A 25,972-nucleotide genomic window follows, 5' to 3' on the forward strand; every position below is an offset into this window, starting at 1 on the left:
CAAATTAACAAAAGAATAGAGGCAGGATATAACATGTATGTTTTGATGGATTATGATTAGAAGTTTGAGGTTCTTGAATCAGTTGGGGTTCTCTGATTCAGAAGGAGCTTCTAATATCATCAGCTTCAAGCTAAAGGATTGAAGAAATAAAGGTAGCAAGACTCTGATGCAGAAAAGTTTGGTGGAACCTTCTGTTTCTAAACTTAATGTGGCAGAAGTTGCAAATTTAGTGGCTTAGTTCTGTTATATGGTTTTGGACATGTATCATGGAATTATCACAACACTACTAGGTACTTGCCTGGTATTATGAAAAAGTGTGGGCAGCCATGAGACTAACTGAGAGAAATAAAAGCATTTTTTTAAACCAATTATAATTAAACAGGTTTCATAATGTACAGAAGTTTCAGAATAAAAAAAAATAGACAAAATAATCCTACATAGTTGCAATACTTTGGCCACCTGATATGAAGAACTGACTCATTGGAAACGACCCTACTACTGGGAAAGATTGAAGGCAGGGGGAGAACGGGACAGCAGAGGAGAAGATGATTGGATGGCATCACCGACTCCATGGACATGAGTTTGAGCAAGCTCTGGGAGTTGGTGATGCTGCAGGGAAGCCTGGCGTGCTGCAGTCCATGGGGTCACAAAGAGTTGGACACGACAGAGTGACTGAGCGGCTGAACCAAGTGTCATCAAATAAAACACCACTGTTAGAAATTTAGAATATTTTCTCTAGTATACTCAAAAGTTTCTGTTTTATAGCTATGATTAAATTGTAGAAACTATTTTATAAGCCATATTTTCCATAAAACAGTAAGAAATTCTGTCATTTAAGCTCTTCAAAAATTATATTTAATTGCCATGTAATATTTTATAAAAAGGAATACTTCTTTCCACTTACAGTATTTTATACATTAAGTGGAGCAATTTTCCAAAAGACTTTCATTTGAAGCACCTCTTACTCTTCCCCATGGAGATGGAACAAATTATTTGGTTCATTCCCACATTCATTCATATATTCATGGCTTCAGTCAAGAGAGATATTTTGAGGATCTGTACGATAGCAAGAACAATTTCAAGTATTAGGGAAAGAGTAGCAGAAAAAACAGAAAAAAATGTCTAGTTTCACGTTGCTGGCATTTGGGTAAGATTTGAGGGTAGTTTAGCAAAAAAGTGTACAAAATAAATAAGTAGAATATTGTAGGTTAGATGATGTCAAGTGCTAAAACAAAAAAATAATTCCAGTTAAGGGGACAGGGGATCCCAGGAATTACAGTTTCAGATAGGGCAGCTGTTATTTGTTTCCAAATTGGGAAAGGAGTAAGTCAAGGCTGTATATTGTCACCCCACTTATTTAACTTATATGCAGAGTACATCATGTGAAATCCTGGGCTGGATGAAGCACAAGGTGGGATCAAGATTGCCAGGAGAAATATCAACAAGATATACAGATGATACCACCATTATGGGAGAAAGAAGGAGGAACTGAAGAGCCTCTTGATGAAGGTGAATGAGGAAAGTGAAAAACTTGGCTTAAAACTCAATATTCAGAAAACAAAGATCATGGCATCCAGTCCCATCACTTCATGGAATCCAGTCCCATCACTTCATGGAAAATAGATGGGGAAACAATGGAAATGATGACAGACTTCATTTTCTTGGACTCCAAAATCACTGCAGATGGTGACTGCAGCCATGAAAATAAAAGGCACTTGCTCCTTAAAAGAAAAGCTATTATAAACATAAACAGCATATTTAAAAGCAGAGATGTTACTTTGCCAACAAAGGTCTGCATAGTCAAAGCTATGGTTTTTCCAGCAGTCAAGTATGGATGTGAGAGTTGGACCATTAACAAAGCTGAGCGCCAAAGAATTGATGCTTTTGAACTGTGGTGTTGGAAAAGACTCTTGAGAGTCCATTGGATTGCAAGGAGAAAAAATCAGCCAATACTAAAGGAAATCAACCCTGAATATTCATTGCAAGGACTGATGCTGAAGCTCCAATACTTTGGTCACATGATGTGAAGAACTGACTTATTGGAAAAGACCCTGATGCTGGGAAAGATTGAAGGCAGAAGGAGAAGGAGATGACAGAGGATGAGATGGTTGGATGGCATCACCAACTCAATGGACATGAGTTTGAGCAAGCTCTGGGAGTTGGTGATGGATAGGGAAGCCTGGTATGCTGCAGTCCATGAGTTCTCAAAGAGTTGAACATGACTGAGAGACTGAACTGAACTGAACGGAATGGAACTGAAGGGCTTCCCTACTCCAGTATGACCTATCTTATCTAATTACATTCACAAAGACCCTGTTTCCAAGTGAGGTCACATTCTGAGTTACTGGGTATTAAATTTTTCTTTTTTTTTTTTTCAGGAAGACACAATTAAACCCATTCAGCAGCAGTGAAGAGAGAGCACATGAAGAAAGTCAACATTTGGATAATGTTAGATATTTGCTAGAAAACAAAGTGAGAGGATAATCTATGGGATATTTGGGGGAAGAATGTTCCAGGCAGAGAAAATAGGAAATGCAAAAGTCCTGAAGCAGAAGCATTCCTCGTATATTAAAAAATCAGCATGTGAACAAGAATAACTGAAAAACATGGAGAAAAGAAGGATATTCATAAGAGATTGGATCAGGAGCTAATCAGGGCTCAGATGGGCTGCCTTTCAGGACATGGTAAGAACTTTAGCTTTTACTATGAAATAGATAAAAAGGGAATTGGGTAACTTTATATAGATAAACAATGTGATCTGACTTACTTCTAAAAGAATCACTATGATGAGAATGGTTTGAAAAGTGTAAGAGGGATGAAAGGAACCCAGTTGGAAGAAACAGCAAATGTGACTGGTGACAGAAGACTGTGCATGGACCAGGACAGTAACAGTGAAGGAGGTGAGGGGTGGTCAGATAATGAATATTTGCTGATGGTAAAGATACAGTTTAGAATTGTTGAACTGATAATGCTGGAGAGAGACCTCCTAGAGCCAGGGAGAGGATGGTAATTAGCACAGTTGGAAGAATTAACCTTTGCCATGAGGATGGTTATTGTTGACTACCCTGGGCCCCAAATTCTCAAGGGGATAAGGGTAATGAATCAAAGATCCAGAGAGCAGATTTTGATCCTTTTCTCCTTCTTTCATAGTTCAGTCCACTTGTGCTGTAATAACAAAATACTTCACACTGAATTGGAGAAGGCAATGGCACCCCACTCCAGTACTCTTGCCTGGAAAATCCCATGGACAGAGAAGGCTAGTAGGCTGCAGTCCATGGGGTCGCTAAGAGTTGGACACGACTGAGCGACTTCACTTTCACGTTTCACTTCCATGCATTGGAGAAGGAAATGGCAACCCACTCCAGTGTTCTTGCCTGGAGAATCCCAGGGATGGGGGAGCCTGCTGGGCTGCCGTCTATGGGGTCGCACAGAGTCGAACACGACTGAAGCGACTTAGCGGCAGCAGTACACTGAATGATTTAAATAACAAATTTATTTCTCACACTTCTACAGCCTGGGGAGTCTAAGAATAAAGGTGCTGGCATGGTAAGTTAATTCTTTCCCTGTTACAGGAGATTTTTGCTTTTTTCAAATCATTCATTTATCAAGAGAAGTTTTATAACTTATCTCATATAGACCTTAAAAATTTCCTGCTAAATTTAATTCTTAGTGTTTTGTAATTCATTGTGTTACTGTGAATGAAATTGTTTTTTAAATGTTTTCTAACTGATTGATTTTTTTAATAAGAAAGCTATTATTAACTATACCTGATCCCAATGCTTCATAGAATTCTTACTATGTCTATTTTTTCAATTAACTTACTTGTTTTTATAGGTATATATGAAATATTCTGTAAGTATTGGTGATTTTTTCTCCTTACTTTCAAAATTATAGTTCTCATTTCTATTTCAAACCAAATTTTATCCTAAAAAGCCCATCCCCCCCAAAAAAATAAAAAAATAATGGCATTATTGTCAATCATTAACTATTGCTGACTTTACAGGGAATGCTTTTAAAGTTTCACCATTAGAAATGATGTTCACTATTTATTTGAAGCAAATACTTTTTATGATGTTAGCTTAGAATCCCATTACTGAGTGGGTTTATTCTTTAGTAGAATGAATTGAGTTTATAATAGGAATTATTTAAATGTTATCAAAAGTTTTGGGGGGACTCTCTTGGAAAAACTGAGTTTAATATATTTGATCTACTGGTGAATTATGCAATATTATCTACTTCTTGACATTATACCATCCTTGCATTCCTGTATTTCTCTTAGATCATGTATGGGCATAACTCCTTTCATTGTACTTTGATTTTTTGTGCTTTCCAGATACTCTTTTTTTTTTTTTTAAACAAGTTGACAGTTTGTAGCAATCCTGTGTCAAGCAAATCTATCAGCATCAATTTCCCAACAGCATTTACTCACTTTTTGTCTTGTGTCATATTTAGGTACCTCCCATGATATTTCAAACATTTTAATTATTATTTTATTTTTATTATTATCTACGATCACTGATCTTTGATGTTACTATTGTAAATGTTTTGGAGCTCCAAGGACCATGCCCAACTAAGACTGCTAATTTAATCAATAAGTGTTGTATGTGTTCTGACCACTCCACCAACTGGACATCTGCCATCTCCCTTGTGTTTAAAACTTCTAGTCCCTCAGATATTAATAGAACAATATTGAAACAGGCCAATTAATAGCCTTACAATGGCCTCTAAGTGTTCAAGTCAAAGAAAGATTCGTTTCCCACTTTAAATCATAAGCTAGAAATGATTAAGTTTAGTGAGGAAGGATTGTCAAAAGCCAAGATAGGCTGAAAGCTAGTCCTCTTGCACAGAAAAGTTAGCCAAGCTGTGAATGCAGAGGAAAAGTTCTTAAAGAAAATGAGAATGATAAGAAAGTAAAACAGTCTTATGCCTGTTAGGGAGAAAGTTTATTCTAAAAGTTTAGATAGGTCAAACCAGCCACAACATTCCCTTAGGTCAAAGCCTAATCCAGAACAAAGATCTAATTGTTTTCAATTCTATGAAGGTGGAGAATCTTGAGGAGGCTGCAGAAGAAAAATGAGAATCCAGCAGAAGTTGGTTGATAAAGTTTAAGGGAAGAAGCCATCTTCACAACACAGAAGTGCAAGATGAAGCATAAATGTTTATGTAGCTGCAGCAAGTTATCCAGAAGATCTAGTTAAGATAACCAATGAAGGCGGCTATGCTAAACAACAGATTTTGAATGTAGACCAAACAGCCCTCTACTGGAAGAAGATGGCATCTAGGACTTTCATAGCTAGAGAGATGCCTAGCTCCAATGCCTAGCTCCAAAGCCTCAAAGGATAGGCTGACTCTCTTGTTAGGGACTAAGGTAGCTGGTAACTGAAAGCTGTAACTGAATTTGCTACAATCTCATGATAAACCCCCAACAAGTAAGGAATTACTTCTTTATCAGAGAACGAAGAAAATGGTTTCTTGAGATTGAAATCTACTCCTGGTAAAGATGCTTTTGTCACACTTTATTTTGGGGGGCTCAAAAATCACTGCAGATGGTGACTGCAGCCATGAAATTAAAAGAAGCTTACTCCTTGGAAGAAAAGTTATGACCAACTTAGATAGTATATTCAAAAGCAGAGATACTACTTTACCCACTAAGGTCTGTCTAGTCAAGGCTATGGTTTTTCCTGTGGTCATGTATGGATGTGAGAGTTGGACTGTGAAGAAGGCTGAGCACCGAAGAATTGATGCTTTTGAAGTGTGGTGTTGGAGAAGACTCTTGAGAGTCCCTTGGACTGCAAGGAGATCCAACTAGTCCATTCTGAAGGAGATCAGTGCTGGAATTTCTTTGAAAGGACTGATGCTAAAGCTGAAACTCCAGTACTTTGGCCACCTCATGAGAAGAGGTGACTCATTGGAAAAGACTCTGATGCTGGGAGGGATTGGGGGCAGGAGGAGAAGGGGATGACAGAGGATGAGATGGCTGGATGGCATCACTGACTCGATGGACGTGAGTCTGAGTGAACTCCGGGAGATGGTGATGGACAGGGAGGCCTGGCATTCTGCGATTCATGGGGTCACCAAGATTCGGACACGACTGAGCAACTGAACTGAACTGAACTGAACTGAAGACTATTGAGAACAAAGGATTTAGAATATTGCATAAATTTAATTAATGAAGCAGTGGCAGGGGTTGAAAGGATTGACTCCAGTTTTGAAAGAAGTTCTATTGTGGATAAATGGTATCAAACAGCACTGCATGCTACAGAAAAATCATGTGTGAAAGGAAGAATCAATGGATTCAGCAAACTTTCTCCTGTCTTATTTTGAGCTACTGCCATAGCCACACCAACCACCATCTTGATCAGTTAGCAGCCATCAACATAGAGATAAGAACCTCCATCAGCAAATAAAATTATAACTTGTTAAAGTCTCAGGTGATGGTTAGCATTCTTGAGCAATAAAGTATTTTTTTAATTATTGCTTTTTTTTTAGACATAAGGCTATTGTACTTAACAGACTACAGTATAATGTAAACACAACTTTTATATGTACTGGGAAAGCAAAACATTCCTGTGACTCACTCTACTGCAGTATCTGCCTAATTTATGTGTTCTGGAACCAAATGTGTGATATCTCCATGGTATGCTTGTATGATAATGAGCTAGATTAACAAAGTATATAGTTCATGCAATCAAAGTCACGTTAAACTTCACTTTCACATTTAGGTATTTCATTATTTTAATAAACAGCTGGATGGGATTTTTAATTCTATATTCATGAGTACCAATTTGATTTTTGACAACAAACATCTAAATGTATCTACAGTATTTGCAACAATAAGGGAAATCAAATTATTGATCAGAATGAGTCAAATAATGTTGTGAACAAAATAACTCAATGACTGAATTGTTCATTTGCCAAGCCTGTTTAAATGCTTATATAAGAAAGTGCATGTGAATATGCTTTTTCCAAAAATAAGTTTCTTGTTATGTCATCATTCTTTAAAATTTGCCAAGATCAAAATTTTTCTTGATTTAAATTATAGATGCACTAATTCCTTTGAAATGTTTTTCATTCTTATAATTTAAGAAAGCTAAATATAATTGAAAACTATGATATTGAGCAAAAATAATTGACATCATTGGGTCTTTTATGTCTGGAGAATTTGGCCTATGACATCTCAGAAAATAATTATAACTTTGAATTCGTTTATCTATATATAACTATTCAAAACCCTGAGTTAAGTAACACTGGGTAGGTAAGGAAATCAAAATTCTTCAACTGAAGTGTGTACCTAACTGTTTGGCAAGTCCTAAATACAATTACCTTTATGCAATACAGATACAGAGCAATACAGAGTATTGGAGTGCCAATACTCTCCAATGTTTTATTTTGAAGATGTTGAATCTACAGAAATATTGAAATGCTAGTACAATGAATGCCTATACACTTTTAGGCATATAAATCAAACTATAAACATTTGTCCCATTTTCTTTGTCTCTTCCTCTTCCTGTTTGTGTGTGATTCAGAGCGTAGTAGTTTGGAGATGAATCATATGAAAAAAAGTTGCAGACATCATGATGCTTAAGCACCACGTCAGCATACATATCCTGAGAAGAAGATCTATGTTACCATAGAGGTGGTGGTGGTATAGTCACTAGTCATGTCTGACCCTGGGATCCTCTGTCCATAGGGTCAATATTAATGCCCATTGTACCCAAAATACACTATAAATTTCAATGTTCCCTAGGAAAAATATTTCATAGTATCTTTAAATTAGACTACATGTTTTCATATTTTGGGATTTTTCTTGTTTTGTGTTTTATAACTTTGTCAGATTTGGTGGGAGGTGGGTTTTGTTTCAGCATTCAGACGTTTGTAGAGTGCTCTACTTTCTGGAATTTTCTGCTTACTTCCTTGTGATTAAATTCAGTACAAACATTATCTAAGTGATCTTATATATTTCAAGGCAAATATTACTGAAGTGATGTTACATATTTCTTTACTGTACCATATCAAGAAGCACAATTATTAGTGATGGTGTTAAACTTGATGATCTACTTAAGGGTCTTATTTACATACATGTTCATCACAAAGTTGTAATTTTTTATTTGTATTTAGTAAATTTTCTATTGGATGATACTTTGACATCCAACCAATTTCTATTCCCTAAAAATCTTTCACCCCTACTTTTTCCCCTTCTTTGAATCAATTAATATAGATAATGCCTGGCTTAATATAATAAAATATTTTTTCAACATCCTGGAATAACAAATGAGTTGTGTTTATAGCCACCTTACTCGTAGTGCCTCGCTGTATTTTGTAATAGTTGATCACATGGGAACCCACAAATTTTATCATATCAATACTATAAACATGCTACAGTAGTTTCAAAATATTTTGTTGCTTTATATATCAAAAAATGTAGATTTTCACTTATTTTTCTGAAGAAATTGAGTTTTGTTTAAATGACCGTGATGTGAGAATAATGGGTTTCTCTCAATTCCTAGAAAATAAAAATTTTTAAAAAGGCATTTCCTACTTTGGAGAGACTATTTACTCCTTCCTATTTCCGTGGCTTCATCCAGGACATCACTGCTACATGACTCTTTAATTAAACCAATTATCACAAAGTGATCCCAATTTCTTCATTACAGTCCTTTCCTTTACTTAGTAGTACTCAGAATTTACATCCACTTGACAATTAAGGCTCCAAAACAGTTACTAAAGCCTTTTATATCTGGTTTTCATTAGTTCATATTAAACGATTCGTTGGCTTGATTTTCACTTCAGTGAGCCCTCTCATAAAATCTGGTTAGACATGATGGTGATATAGCACATGAAATGAAATAAATTAATACATCAGCAAAAACACTGCCAAGCAGACAGTTTTAACAAGTTTTATTATCTCATGTATATAATTGTCACTCATATGAAAGATATATCAAATGAGAAGAGTGAGGATTCTCAGCAGTTTTAAGGTTGAAGATACGAGGTGAAGCACGATTTCTGCATTCATTTCCTGAAGCAGGTGTGTAGTCAGCAACTCTCTCTGGAGAGGCATTATTCAGTGGATAGTTTCCTAGCATTATACCATAGAAGTTCCCATTAATGCCTCTGCAATTATGGATTTTATAACATTTTACAATTTGAAGCTCTAATTTCAGATTGGTTCATAAGTGTGTCTGTGCATGTGTGTGTTTATTTTAACTTACAGAAAATACTGTTTGCAAACTCAGCTCTATTGTGGAATAAGAATACAGCTATATGCACAGCACATATATATGTGTGTGACTATATACATGTGGGTGTGTTACACAAATGTATGCATTTTATATTTGAAATCATAAATACTAACAATTTGGAAGCTTAGTAGTTCTAAAAATTATATTTCCTTAAGTCTGATTTATGGAAATTTAGAGAATGTACCACGATTTCTACTCATTCAAAAAAAAAATTAAAGAAGAGGGGAAGACAGAATGTCTGGATGAACTTCCAAATAAATTGTTTCTTATAAATAAGGGTAGTTAATTATGAAGATGATTTAAATAATTTTCCTAATCACTAGCTTTATCCAACAATATGCCTGAGTAAGACAGAAAATAAGAACATAAAAATACAAGTCCAAGAAATATTCCTCTATGAGATATAACTGTCATATCCATTATATTATAATAAAAAAGTCTGCTTTAGAGTGACTGGTTATCAAAGATATGCCTGGAATTTTCACATATTCTAAGAGCTAGATATATTTTTAACCCCCCAAAGCTATGAGCATTTATAAGAATATAGATAACCAGCAGCTGTATTTATACATTAACTTACCAAAAGGAAAATTGCTTTCATGTCTTCCATTCAAGAACACAACAGTGGTTTTATGTCTATAAGTTGACTTTGGTGTAATAGCACAAATAAGAAGAGCAACATCATGTTACACTTATGTGAAGGTATAGATCCCTTCCTGTGACCACATATAAATGTATAATCATAATCACTTGATATTCAAAACAGTCCCTTTAGTAATGAGTGTTAAAAAGTCATTAAGCCTGTTTCTTGAACTTCTCTAGAATGTAATATTCTTGATGGAAGCCATTTTTTCCTATTTTTTACTCTTTATACCATGTTCAATAAACATTTGCTAAGTAAGCATTTTTCTCATTATCAATGCTTCTGTTACAAATCCTTTTGTAGTTGCTTAAGTCCTGAACTAAAGTAATCATCAGACACTTCTTGCTGCTCTTCTTTCTCTAATCTCTCTTCCCATCAACTCACATGGTTTGCCCTAACTTCTCTGCAAGGAAATCAACCTTGAATATTCATTGAAAGGATTGATGCCGAAGCTGAAGCTCCAATACTTTAGCCACCTGATGTGAAGAGCCAACTCAGCAGAAAAGACCCTGATGCTGAAAAAGATGGAAGGCAGGAGGAGAAGGGGATGACAGAGGACAAGATGGTTGGATGGCATCACTGAATCAATAGACATGAGCTTGAGCAAGCTCTGGGAGATGGTGAAGAACAGGGAGCATGGCGTTCTATAGTCGATGGTGTCACAAAGAGTCAGACACGACTGAGCGATTAAACAACAACAACAACTTCTCTTCAGACCAACGTTCCAAAAGATCCATCTCCAACTTTAACTTCTCCTGTAAGTTCTTCTTCTAGTTTCATGTTAAAGGAGTTCAGGACATGCCACCCCAAAATATGCTTCTTGGGTATATTGACTATATTTCAGTTTAAAGCACTTGAGAAACAGTGGTTGCAGGAAAGACACTCTGACCTACCTTGTTCTACCCAAAACAAGTCATAAAATTTCCCATGAGAAAAGTACCCTTCCTGCAGCAGGAAGTTCAGTTCAGTTCAGTCGCTCAGTCGTGTCCAACTCTTTGCAACCCCATAAACCACAGTATGCTAGGCCTCCCTGTCCATCACCAATTCCCAGAGCTCATCCAAACCCATGTCCACTAAGCCGGTGATGCCATCCAACCAATTCATCCTCTGTCATCCCCTTCTCCTCCTGCCTTCAATCGTTCCCAGCATCAGGGCCTTTTCAAATGAGTCAGCTCTTTGCATCAGGTGGCCAAAGTATTGGAGTTTCAGCTTCAACATCAGACCTTCCAATGAATACCCAGGACTGATCTCCTTTAGGATGGACTGGTTGGATCTCCCTGCAGTCCAAGGGACTCTCAAGAGTCTTCTCCAATACCACAGTTCAAAAGCATCAATTCTTCAGCATTCAGCTTTCTTTATAGTCCAACTTCCACATCCATACATCACCACTGTGAAAAAACCATAGCCTTAACTAGACGGACCTTTGTTGACAAAGTAAGAGAACATCCCTATCACCAGAGACTAGGAGTCAACACTGAAATGGATCTATACATACTCACTAAAATAATACTTCTCTCCCACTAATTTTATATCCTCCCCCCCAATATACTGACTAGCCACTTCCCCACAATTTACCTCCCCAGTCTAATCCATTTTTCTTGCCATTTATTCACAAATTTATTTCTTTATCTAAAAAGTATTAAAATTTTCTGTTCTGGTCACTTATTTGTTAGAGAATTTTTCGTGCTTTACAGTGTACACCTCATAGGCCCCTGGGCAAAATTAGAGGTCTAAGAGTCATTCACATAGTTGACAGCCAAGATTGTCATCTAAAGACCACAGTTTTCTTTCATGTGGACTCCTCCACATGGCTATTTGACATTCCTCATATATATGGTATCTGAAATCCATGAAGAATATTCCAAGAGGACATATTAACATCCAATGTTACTGTCATGACTACAACTGGAGTTGATATGGGAGGGGACTCACAGAGATATGACTATCAAGGGGCATTGTCGCAGGGGGCTTCAAAGTTCAGCCTCCCACACCTGCTAAGATAATATATGGAAAACTGGTTCATCAAAATTTATTCCTGAAGTAATTGAAAGGAAGTAGTGCTAGTGGTAAAGAGACTGCCTGCTTGCAGGAGACTTAAGAGACCTAGGTTGGATCTCTGGGTCAGGAAGATTCCCCTGGAGGAGGAAATGACTACCCACTCCAGTATTCTTGCCAGTAGAATCCCGTGGACATAGGAGCCTGGTGGGCTATAGTTCATAGGGACGCAGAGTCAGACACAATTGAAGCAACTTAGCATACATGTTGGAGAAGGCAATGGCAACCCACTCCAGTACTCTTGCCTGGAAAATCCCATGGATGGAGGAGGCTGGTAGGCTGCAGTCCATGGGGTCACGAAGAGTCGGACACAACTGAGCAACTTCACTTTCACTTTTCACTTTCATGCATTGGAGAAGGAAATGGCAACCCACTCCAGTGTTCTCGCCTGGAGAATCCCAGGGACGGGGGAGCCTGGTGGGCTGCCATCTATGGGGTCTCACAGAGTCGGACACGACTGAAGTGACTTAGCAGCAGCAGCAGCAGCAGCAGCAGCATACATGTAATAAAAGCATAGAAGAAATAGGAATAAAGATGTAAGGTTTTGAAAATGTGTTTTGAAAAAAGAGGATTAGGCCATTATGATCTTGAAGGTCACTACTTTATTATATATAACATTTTTAAATTATAGATGGGGAAACCATGGAAACAGGGTCAGATTTATTTTGGGGGGCTCCAAAATCACTGCAGATGGTGCTTGCAGCCATGAAATTTAAAGACACTTACTCCTTGGAAGAAAAGTTATGACCAACCTAGATAGCATATTCAAAAGCAGAGACATTACTTTGCCAACAAAGGTCCTTCTAGTCAAGGCTATGGTTTTTCCTGTGGTCATGTATGGATGTGAGAATTGGACTGTGAAGATGGCTGAGAGCCAAAGAATTGATGCTTTTGAACTATGGTGTTGGAGAAGACTCTTGAGAGTCCCATGGACTGCAAGGAGATCCAACCAGTCGATTCTGAAGGAGATCAACCCTGGGATTTCTTTGGAAGGAATGATGCTAAAGCTGAAACTCCATTACTTTGGCCACCTCATGCGAATAGTTGACTCATTGGAAAAGACCCTGATGCTGGGAGGGATTGGGGGCAGGAGGAGAAGGGGACGACAGAGGATGAGATGGCTAGATGGCATCACTGATTCGATGGATGCGAGTCTGAGTGAACTCCAGGAGTTGGTGATGGACAGGGAGGCCTGGCGTGCTGCAATTCATGGGGTCGCAAAGAGTCGGACACGACTGACCGACTGAACTGAATTGAACTGAAATGAATTTTCCAAGAGACTGACATAAGTCTCAGTCAAGACGGCTTAAACAAAGAACGTATTTTGATGGGAAATGTCCAGAATATAGAGTTTTGTCAAGTACTGCTAACACACACACACACACACACACACACACACACACACACACACACACACACACACACAGTTTCTTCCTTGAAAATCTCATACAAATACAAATCAGGCATACCAAACAAAACAAAACAAAACAAAAGACTCATACAAATCAGGCATACAGTAACTATGTACATTGTATTTTATTTAAAATTGTACAAAATAGTGAGACCAAGCAGGACCCTGTGGAGGCCCACTTAGGTATAAAAGTGCTTCCTTTCTCTGTTTGTAGGAAAAAGGCTTCCACCTCCTAGACCTTCCCTGAGTTCCTCTCCAAAGGGTAGATTGAAACAGTTACTAATTAGGGAAGTAACTAAATGCAGATACAAAGGACAGGCAGTCAAGTAACAATAGTGTTGGGGCAGGGCTCTGGTCCTTCCTTGGGGGACGTGCATAGCAATATGCTACATACCTCCTACAGGAGTCGGTGGCCCCACTCAGGTGGAAGATGGGAACTTCAGGCTGAGTGTAAACATGGGGACCTCAGACCAGTTAGAACCAGCAGGCTGATGATTGAGATTTCTGGACCACCCTTCCCCTTCCCAGGTATTTCACCACCAGCGAACAGAAGAAAGTCATGCACCCTGCAGCCCTACCCCCAGATTTTCCTTTAAAAATGCTTCCCTGAAACCTAACTCAGCAGTGGCCATGAGACTGGGAAATGTCAGTATTCATTCAAATCCCAAAGAAGGGCAATACCAAAGAATGTTCAAGCTACCTCACGACTGCACTCATTTCACATGCTAGCAAAGTAATGCTCAAAATTCTCCAAGCCAGACTTCAACAGTATGTGAACCGAGAACTTCCAGATGTTCAAGCTGGATTTAGAAAAGGCAGAGGAACCAGAGATCAAATTTCCAACATCCCTTGGATCATAGAAAAAGCAAGAGAATTCCAGAAAAACATCTACTTCTGCTTTATTGATCACACCAAAGTCATTGACTGTGTAGATCACAACAAACTTTGGAAAATTCTTCAAGAGACAAGAAAACCAAACCACCTGACCTACCTCCTGAGAAGTCTGTATGCAGGTCAAGAAGCAACAGTTAGAACCAGACATGGAAAAACAGACTGGTTCCAAATTGGGAAAGGGGGATGTCAAGTCTGTATATTGTCACCCTGCTTATTTAACTTATATGCAGAGTACATGAGAAACGCTGGGCTGGATGAAGTACAGATTGAAATCGAGATTGCCAGGAGAAATATCAAGAACCTCAGATAGGCAGATGACACCACCCTTATGGCAGAAAGTGAAGAAGAACTAGAGCCTCTTGATGAAAGTGAAAGGGGAGAGTGAAAAAGCTGGCTTAACACTCAACATTCAAAAATAAATATCATGACATCTGGTTCCATCACTTCATGGCATATAGATGGGGAAATAATGGAAACAGTGACAGACTTTCTTTTCTTGGGCTCCAAAATCACTGCAGATGTTGACTGCAGCCATGAAATTAAAAGATGCTTGCTCCTTGGAAGAAAAGCTATGACAAACCTAAGCAGCATATTAAAAAGCAGAGACATTACTTTGCCAACAAAGGTCCATCTAGTAAAGGCTATGGATTTTCCAGTGGTCATGTATGGATGTGAGAGTTGGACAATAAAGAAACCTGAGTGATAAAGAATTGATGCTTTTGAACTGTGGTGTTGGAGAAGACTCTTGAGAGACCCTTGGACAGCAAGGAGATACAACCAGTCCATCCTTAAGGAAATCAATCCTGAATATTCATTGGAAGGACTGATGTTGAAGCTGAAACTCCAATACTTTGGCCATCTGATGTGAAGAACTGACTCATTGGAAAAGACCCTGATGCTAGGAAAGATTGAAGGCAGGAGAAGGGGCCGACGGAGGATGAGAATGGTGAATGGCATCACTGACTCAATGGACATGAGTTTGAGCAAGCTCTGGGAGTTGGTGATGGACAGGGAGACCTGGCGTGCTGCAGTCCATGGTGTCGCAAACAGTCGGACACGACTGAGCAACTGAACTGAACTAAAACCTATCAGAGAGTTTGAGCTTTTTCTCGTTCCCCTTGCAGTAAACTTTACTCTGTTCTCAACTCCAACACATAGATACATAGATTTGTTTGGCCTCACTGTTTATTAGGCACATAAACCTGGGTTCAACAACAATATAAATAGTATTGAAAAATTCAGAATAGAATGAAAAATAAAAGAAAATAGGGATCTTAACATGAGCAATTTCCTAGTTTTACTGTCTTCATCCAGTTTCATTTGAGTGCTCAGCCAAATACAACAACTATATTATTAACCAAAAAATGGTAAGAAAATAGATCAAGATAAAATTTTTGTCAAAATATTAGCTCTTAAAACCAGCAGAGTTTCAAGCTATAGGGCAATTGTCCCAGAAGTGTTCTCGGTACCCTTAAGTGACAGGAGTTAGTTATGAAAGGCTCTTTAGTGATTGTCTAAATATAGGAACATAAGATATATAAGCTAAAAAATAAAGCAAATCACCATGATAATTTGCTATTGCCTAGTGTTCAGACATGACTGAGTGACTTCACTTTCACTTTTCACTTTCATGCATTGGAGAAGGAAATGGCAACCCACTCCAGTGTTCTTGCCTAGAGAATCCCAGGGACAGGGGAACCTGGTGGGCTGCCATCTATGGGGTCGCACAGAGACGGACACGACTGAATCAACTTAGCAGCAGCAGCAGCAGTGTTCTATCCAGCCAGTGTAATAGCCTTCATTTTTATTTAATAATCATGAGCTGTTAGAAATTTGCTCATGCCTTTGATTACTATTAAATGGGGGGAGGATATTTTTAGCTCCATGAGAAGAATTGTGTCTACAGGACCTAAAATAGTGCTTGATTAATAGCAGATAATCAACAGTATTTGTTTAAGAAAAAAAATGTCTGCAAATTAATATCATAATTTGGTAGACAAAATATCTTCAAACACAAGATGTATAAGGGAAAAATACAAATGAAAGCTGTTGTTGAGAATATAGGGAGTTTCCTACCCTCTAGATACTGAAATATCCCATGAAATATCACTAGTGATGTGGTTAAATATAAACCAATTTGAAATTAACTGGTATTTCTAAACAATTCAAAAGGATGTCATTCCTTATTGTACTCCCCAAACCAAGGATTTAGTGTTCACAGTGACAGATTCTAAATGTCAATCTGGGTATCACTGGACAATGAAGAGTTGTATTTGGTGTTCCAGACATGATTTTATGACTTTTTTTTAAATATATTGATGCTATTATGATAGTTGAGGCAGAAGGCTTCCCATATTGCAACCAATGCATTAATTCAAAATATATGAATTTGAAGTTTTATATCAGATACTAGCAATAAATTATAAAAGCCAATAAGCTAATAAATATTCCCATGTAACAAAAATATGCTTTGCTGAACTCAAAAATCCTAATTCTGAAATGATCTACAACATACATAAGGTATACATTTTTCTCAACTAAATTATGCAGGCAAACAAAATTTAAACAAAACAGTTCTTCTAATACCTAATATGATTATGAAAATTTGCTTCAATACATATTGATATTTATCTTATATTTACATGAGTGCCTGGAAAAGCTCTATCAGCAACATAATAGCACATATGTTAAAAAATACAAAAAAAATTTTAAAACTATAAATATGTACATTATCAGAGCCAACTGTTCATGTACAAAATACATTTCAAAAGTCTGCATTGGAATGTATCTGTTTTAAATGTATGATAATATATTATTACTTTTATAACTTTATGTATAATTTTTAAAGATATAGAAAAATTGTAAAAACATAAGTGCTTCATGGACATATCCTGAAACATCTTTGAAAAAATCAGTGCAAAAATGTTTATGGAATTGAGTATTAACTCCTGCTAATAAACTAGTATATTCATTCAACTAATAATATTAACTCTAGTTGAACATAATTAAACATAATTACAGGCTCTTAAAAACATAAGCCGTGAATAATCCCTGTCATTTCTTTCAAACTACTAGAGCATTTGAAAGATGAAATATTGTAATGAATTAGTTTCAAGTTTCGAATCTTATTTTTAGTGTTGACTTAAATATTAGGTTGGTGCAAAAGTAATTGTGGATTTGCATCACTGAACTTTGCCACTTGTTATTGGAATACATTCTTAAATAAGTGTGGTTATGTCATACATCATTTTAATGTGCATTTCTTGCTTTCCATTTTATGCTAATGAATTATAAGTTGCTATTTATATTTATTTTAGACTATAGAAATGACGTTAGACAAAAAACAAGTTTGAGCCATTTTTTTATCTGAGTTCAAAATGGGTTGTAAAGAAGTGGAAACAACTCTCAACATTAACAACACAGTTGACACAGGAACTGCTAACAAACATCAGTGCAGTGGAGGAGGTTCAACAGAGACTAGAGTCTTGAAGATGAGGAGCATAGTGGCTACCCATTGAAGTTGACTACGACCAATTAAGACAATCACTGAACCTGATCCTCTTACAACTATACAAGAAGTTGTTAAAGAATTCCACATCAACCATTCTATGGTCATTCCGCATTGAAAACTATTCTATGGTCATTTGGCAAATTGGAAAGTTGAAAAAACTTGATGAGTGGGTGCCTCATGAACTGACCAAAAATCAAAAAATCACTGTTTTGAAGCGTCTTCTCTTATTACATGCAACAAGAACAAAACTTTTCTTGATTGGATTGTGATGTATAACGAAAGTGGATTTTATAAGACAACCAGTGATGACCAACTCAGTGTTTTGACAGAGAAGAAGCTCCAAAGCACTTTCCAAAGCCAAACCTGCATGAGAAAAAGGTCATGGTCACTGTTTGGTGGTCTGGTGCCAGTCTGATCCACTGAGGCTTCCTGCATCCCAGGGAGACCATGACATCTGAGAAGTACACTCAGCAAATCAATGAGATGCACTGAAAACTGCAAACCCTGCAACTGGCACTGGTCAACAGAAAGGGCCCAGTTCTTCACAACAAAGCCTGACTGCACATTCCACAACCAGAGCTCCAAAAGTTGAAGGAATGGGCAACTATATTTTGTCTCTTCTGCCATATTCACCTGACCACTCGCCAAGTGATTACCACTTGTTCAAGTATCTCCACAACTTTTTGAAGGGAAAATGGGTCCACAACCAGCAGGAGGCAGAATATGTTTTCCAAGAGTTCCTCAAGTCCTGAAGCACATGTTTTTATGCTATAGGAATAAACATATTTCTCATTGGCAAAAATGTGTTGATTGTAATGGTTCCTATTTTGATCAATAAAGATGTGTCTGAGCCTAGTAATAACGCCTTAAAAATTATGGTCCAAAACCGTAATTACTTTGTACCAAACCAATATAATTGGGAAGGAACACTAAGGGAAAATCATTCCTTCTTCGGGAAGGACAGTTACCAAATTGATAAATCAAAGTTTTACCTTGAAGGATAATTATTTTTATGTCAATTAGGAGTCTTTAACTTGACCAGCTGTTAGAGTACAGTACTTTTAAAATAAATATATACACTGAATGGAAATAACAATGTTTGTAACTGTTAATATCCTTGAAATATTTCAAAATTAATTACAGAGAGACACTGATAACATCAACAAAGATAAAACTGATTTGAACAATAGGAGTTTCAGTTCCAGACAGAAAAGAACAGAATCATTTCACCCTGGTACTTCTGCCAAATACAAGTAAAACTCTGAATATAATATGACAAATAACAGAGGAAGAATGCAAAAGGTAGAAAGAAGAGAGATCTTTGGATTTGGGGAATAATATAGCAGTGTGTTTTCTGGATTATCATTTTGTTTTTCCTATATTCCAGACTGATGACTAAGAAAGACGGCAATGCGTAAATGCCAATAGGCACTGATTTTAAAAAGATTCAAGGAAAGACTGCTCTCTCTAAACAAAGAATCAAGAACAAAACAAACAACAACAAATGATTACCTGGAAGAGGAGAAAACTTCTTCAGTCAACTCCACATGAAAAACATATCCTCATCATCTCACCACGACCACCACTCCCTTTTCTCCTACTTCCTCCCTTTCCCCCTGATGTCATCAGAGGCCAGGTAGAGACCCTGGGCATCTATCACCACCAGGTGATAGTAGGCAATGCTCTGCTTCTTCTGCTAAGATGGTATCAGCGGTAGCTCAGTGGGGAGCTGGACTTGAAAACTTGCCCAGTTCTAGTGGGTGGCATTACACTACCCCAAATATGCTAGCATCCACTGAGCCCAAAAAGAAAACTTAGACCACCTTCCTGTACAGGCAGGAGAAACATCCTTTCACTCCCAACCAGACTATCAGGAGAGAGAGCTAGTGCAAGAATTTATAAAACTATATATGAAGTTCTAGGCAGACTGCTGAGTATCCCATACTTAGCATATTGACCAGATTTAGCATAGCAAAATATTTAAGAGATGGACTATCATTTGGAAAACCACTGGGGTTTTCAGACTAGCCTCTGATAGCACACAAACAGAGCAGACTAGCACTACAAAGACTGAAAACAAAGCAGAACTGTATGAAAAACCCCCACATGGTAACTATCTGCTAAAAAGGAAGATTTAAATAGGATCCAGGATCTAATGGCTTCCCTGGTAGCTTGGACGGTAAAATGTCTGCCTATAATGCGGGACACCTGGGTTCGATCCCTGGGTCGGGAAGATCCTCTGGAGAAGGAAATGGCAACCCACTCCTGGAAAATCATGCCTGAAAAATCCCATGGACCGAGGAGCACCAGGCTACAGTCCACAGGGTCGCAAAGAGTCGGACACAACTGAGCAGCTTCTCTTCTCTCTCTTCTCCTCAGGATCTAATAACATAATACCTGAAATGTCCAGTATATATTTGAAAATTGCTTGTCATGTCAACAAATAGGAAAATCACAACAGGTATGAGACAATTAATACCTGAAAGTATAGGGCTTCCTTGATAGCTCAATTGGTAAAGAATCTGCCAGCAATGCAGGAGACCCCTGTTGGATTCATGGGTCAGGAAGATCTGCTGGAGAAGGAAAAGACTACCCACTCCAGTATTCTTGGGCTTCCCTTGTGTCTCAGCTGGTAAAGAATCTGTCTGCAATGCTGGAGACCTGGGTTCGATCCCTGGGTTGGGAAGATCCTCTAGGGAAGGGAAAGGCTACCCACTCCAGCATTCTGGCCTGGAGAATTCCATGGACCATATAGTCCATGGAGTTGTAAAGAGTCGGACAGGACTGAGTGACTTTCACTTTCACTTTCAACCTGAAAGTGTATCAGCTATCAGTATCATCTGATAAGGACTACAATGCAGCCATGTAGGGACACTTCAATGAGCAATTACAGACAGTCTTGTAGCAAGGGGGAAAAACAGAAAAAGATAAAAAGAAGAAACAAATGGAAATTACAGAATTGAAAAATGCAAGTATCAAAATAAAAATTTCACTGTATATGAAAAATAACACTGTATATGTTCAATAGCAGAATAGAGTGACAGAAGAAAAATTAATAAATTCAATGGCCAACCAATAAAAATTACACAATCTGAACAAATAAAGAAAATAAATTTAAAAGTAAAAAATGAACAGAGCTTCAGGGACATGTAGACAAGAAAGGAGATGTAAAACTTATGCCACTAAAGTCCTGGAAAAAGAATAGAAAAAGTGTCAGTCTCAAAAAATATTTGAAATAATGGGTAAAATTTTCTGAAATTTGGCAAACAGTACAAACCATTATATTTAAAAGATGACTTCCAGAAAGTATAAATTTATGGAAGTCCACACCAAAATACATCATAATCAGATTTCTGAAAACTAAAGATAAAGAAAAAAGTCTTGAAAACAGCTAGCACAATATGATACATTACCTATAAGCGAAAAACAAATCAAAAAACAGAGGACGTCTCATCTGAAACCATGAAGGTCAGAAGGAATTGGTGAAACATTTTTCAAGTGCTGAAATGAAAGAACTTTAACCCAGAACAAATCTCTATATACTTAAGAAATGAAAGGGAAATAAAAGACATTTTCAGATGAAGATAGCTAAGTTAATGTATTGCCAGCAGACCAGACTAAATGAATGGCTAATGGAAGTTCTTTGATCAGGAAGAAAATAACAAATGCAAATGTGAAACATCAGGGAGGGAGGAGAAACAGTAAAATGGGTAAAAAATAGGGGTATAAAAATGAAGCTATTTTCATCTTGAGCTTTTAAAATTAAAGACTTTTAATGACTTAGAACTGCACTGTCCAATACACAAGCCAATAGTCATATGTGGCTAATGAGAACTTGAAATCTATGCCAAGTGAAGATGTGCTGTATGTGTCAATCTACCCTAAATGTCAAAGTACAAAACTATAAACTTTCCATTAACATTTTTGCTACCTATATGTTGACATGGTATTAGCTTGAATATGTTGCTTAAATATGTTATTAAAATTAAAATTGATGTCATTTATGTTTCCTTTCTTTAGTGTGACTACTAGAAAATTTAAAATTGTGTATGCGGCTCCCATTTGTGGTTTGTACTGTATTTCTATTGGGCAGTGCTAACCTAAAGTGCTCAATATTTATACCCTTTCATGACAAACTACAAAAGATGACCTTCAATGAGAATAAATTAGAAACACTGATATATTTAAATAGCTCATTTAAATTTATTAAATGATATATTTAAATACAAAATTTTAGGAGCCTTTGATAGAGGACTATTCACAAAACATGTAAATGTTGGTTATCCTAACTTAGTTGTCCTAAGTTAGGTAAGAAAGTGTTGCTGCTAAATGCAGGCCTCTTTTTAAAAAATTAATTTATTTTAATTGGAATATAATTACTTTACAATGTTATGGTGGTTTTTGCCATATACGGACATGAATCAACTATGGGTACACATGTGTTCCCCCATCCTGAACCCCCCTCCCACTCCCCTCCCCACCCCATCCTTCTGGGTTGCCCCAGAGCACCAGTTTTGTGTGCCCTGCTTCATGCATCAAACTTGCACCAGTCATCTGTTTTACATATGGTAATATATATGTCTCAATGCTCTTCTCTCAAATCATCCCACCCTCACCTTATCCCACAGAGCACCAAAGTCTGTCCTTTACATCTGTATCGCTTTTGCTCTCTTGAATATAGGATCATCCTTACTGTCTTTCTAAATTCCCTATACATGCATTAATATATTGTATTAGTGTTTCTCTTTCTAGCTTACTTCACTCTGTATAATAGGCTCTAGTTTCATCTACCTCTTTAGAATTTACTCAAATGCATTCTTTTTTATAGCTTAGTAATATTCCATTATGTATGTGTACCACACTTCCTAATCCATTTATCTGCCAATGGATGTGGTCTCTTTTTTTTAAGTTTTTGATAAAGGGTTTTTATTAAAAATTTTAGGATAATCTCTAAAAGAATAACTGAAGACTCTACCTTTATGTCATTCAAAGAAAAGAGAAGAAGGAATGCAAAAATCTTTCTCAAACAACAACAAAAAAAGAAAGACAAATAGAAAAGAAAGGAAAAAGATTATAAACAGAAATTGTAAAACATGCTAAAAGAAAATATAAATATAAAAGGACAGAAACCTTCTTACTAAAAGATGGAGCATATCATGTAAGGCAAAGACCAATAGTCACCCAAAAACATTTCATTAAATTTTATGAAATAAGGGAAAATAAACAAATTAATGAAATACCATTTTACCTATTAAATTGAAAAAAGTATGCTTAAACAATTCTGGTGGAATATAAATTGTTATACTCTTACTGGAAAGAAAATTGGAAAGAAAATTGGCTAAAAGATATTCATTACAATGTGGTATATAATTTGTAAGAAAATTGGCTAATACAAAAAAATTACCTAAAAGATACTCATTATAGTGGTATATAATGTAGTTCAGTTCAGTCACTCAGTTGCATGTGACTCTTTGCGACCCCATGAACTGCAGCACACCAGGCCTCCCTGTCCATCACCAACTCCTGGAGCTTGCTCAAGCTCATGTCCATTGAGTCAGTGATGCCATTCAACCATCTTATCCTCTGTCATCCCCTTTTCCTCCTGCCTTCAATTTTTCTCAGCATCAGGGTCTTTTCAAATGAGTCATCTCTTTGCATCAGGTGGCCAAAGTATTGGAGTTTCAGCTTCAACATCAGTCCTTCCAATGAACTCCCAAAACTGATCTTTAGGATGGACTGGTTGGATCTCCTTGCAGTCCAAGGGACTCTCAAGAGTCTTCTCCAACACCACAGTTCAAAAGCGTCAATTCTTTGGCGCTCAGCTTTCTTTATAGTCCAACTTTCACATCCATACGTGACCACTGGAAAAACCATAGCCTTGACTAGACGTACCTTTGTTGACAAAGTAATGTCTCTGCTTTTTAATATTCTGTCTAGATTGGTCATAACTTTCCTTCCAAGGAGTAAGTGTCTTTTAATTTCATGGCTGCAATCACCATCTGCAGTGATTTTGGAGCCCAGAAAATAAAGTCAGCCACTGTTTCCACTGCTTCCCCATCTATTTGCCATGAAGTGATGGGACCAGATGCCACACTCTCCTCTTTCACTTTCATCAAGAGGCTCTTTAGTTCTTGTTCACTTTCTGCCATAAGGGTGGTGTCATCTGTATATCTGAGGTTATTGATATTTCTCCCAGCAATCTTGATTCCAGCTTGTGCTTCTTCCAGCCCAGCGTTTCTCATGATGTACTTTGTATATAAGTTAAATAAGCAGGGTGACAATATACAGCCTTGACGTACTCCTTTTCCTATTTGGAACCAGTCTATTGTTCCATGTCCAGTTCTAATTGTTGCTTCCTGACCTGCATACAGATTTCTCAAGAGGCAGGTCATTACAATGTGGTATATATTAGAATATATAAAATTAATATAATAATAATATTAAAAATAGGATTTCATACAGAAGCCAAACAATGGAAAATGGTTCAACGTCTACATTACTGAATATTGTACTAACATTAAAATCATGTTTTCAAATGATGTGTAGTGAGATGGAAAGTGTTTAGAACTTAATAATTGAATAAAACATGATACACAATTCAATCATAAGACTGTTAAGGAAACTACATATTTAATTAATATATATAAATGTATGTTCATTTTTTAAAACTAGTGCAACACAATGTTAATATAAAAATATTTTACTTTAGTTTCTGCTGAGGACCAAAAACAGAGATTCCCAAATGAAGTATGAGACCATCATGTAGCTTGCAAAGGAAGGCTGTGGAAAACCATTTGTTTCCAACCCTCTTGTTAATGTCAAGAAGAGAAGTAGAAGATTAGAAGAGTTAGCTTGAGTCTTTGGTGTGCTCGTGTGTATGGTACCCATCCATTCCCCTCCCCAAGGAAGGAGAATGAATAGAATTCTCCCTTCTCAACTAAAGAGAGAACAATGAGGACACTACTCAAAGGGCTTAATATTTGTTGCTACAATTGCTGTACATGGTGAACAGATATCAGAATGTGTTTGAGAAATCTGAAGATGAGTAAATTCCTGGTAAGCTTATCTGCTGAGGGAAGTAGGGTTGCTTTCACACTGGTATCTGCCTGTCTCCTCAAGATTGCCCTGACCAGATGTGACCTCAAGTGAGAGACAGCCTGGTGAACTTGCAGTGATCTTGCTCAGGATTGCCATCCAGAGGGATAAGAGGACTCCAACGGTGAGAGAAAATTTACATGGCAGTTGAACCCTGAAAACCAGGGAGAGAAAGAAAGCAAAAGGGAGGTGAGGCCATTCCCTGGGCAAAGGAATTTCAGGAAAAATCTCTCATTAGGTAGAGAGGTCAAGCAGAGCAGTCTCCAAACAACCCAAGAAAATGTTCCGGGAGAGATAGTTTTAAACATCTCCCTGATAAAAAGCACATTCCAGTTCTGAACAGTATCAGTCAGATAAAAGAACGCCTCACTCCCTTCCTTCCTCCCCTCTCCATTTCCCCAATAGTCAGACACTGCAACTAATAAGACTAAGAAGAAGGGGCAAAGACATCAGTTAGGCAGAGGAGGAAAGCACTTAGATTCTCTCCCACTGCAGTTACCTAGCCTACAAGCTGGCACGAGCTGGGAGAAGGGGAGTACCTAGTATTTTGAATGAGGTTAAAATGTGCTGAGTATCACAGTGGACTAAAAAATATTGCTGTTTGGAGAAGATTCCATTATCTGAAAATGACTTGATAAGCCTGGGGACTTGCCCTAAATTTCATCCAGGAAAAGAACTAGGACTAAGAGAAGATTTAGTCAACACAGTAAATGAACAAAGACAGGAAGAGACAAGAAGAAATGTGGTTTGTGATTATATCCCACAAGACATGCTTGATCTACATGGCAGTTACATCTGGAAGAAAGAGGAGAGACTAAAAGGAAATCTACCCTTATTAACAGTAATATTTGGATGAAATCGTAATGGGATTACTGGAGACTTCTTCTCTTCTTCTATTTTGATTTTTATAAAATCAGTAAGATGCCTTTTATCCTGTAACCAAAGGGGATTTGTAGTGCATGGTTTCCTGGGCCCCTAGATCATAATGAATCTTTTCTTTTCAGTTAACTACTAAGTTTCCTTCAGAAGGTGGGATGGCTTCTCACTGAAAAATTACTGCAATCCTTCTGGAAAAATGCTAAGATATATATAAACCACAGTTTATTCTGTAAAATCTCAGC

Source organism: Capricornis sumatraensis, chromosome 7 (assembly GCF_032405125.1).
Source record: "Capricornis sumatraensis isolate serow.1 chromosome 7, serow.2, whole genome shotgun sequence".
Classification (NCBI taxonomy): Eukaryota; Metazoa; Chordata; class Mammalia; order Artiodactyla; family Bovidae; genus Capricornis; species Capricornis sumatraensis.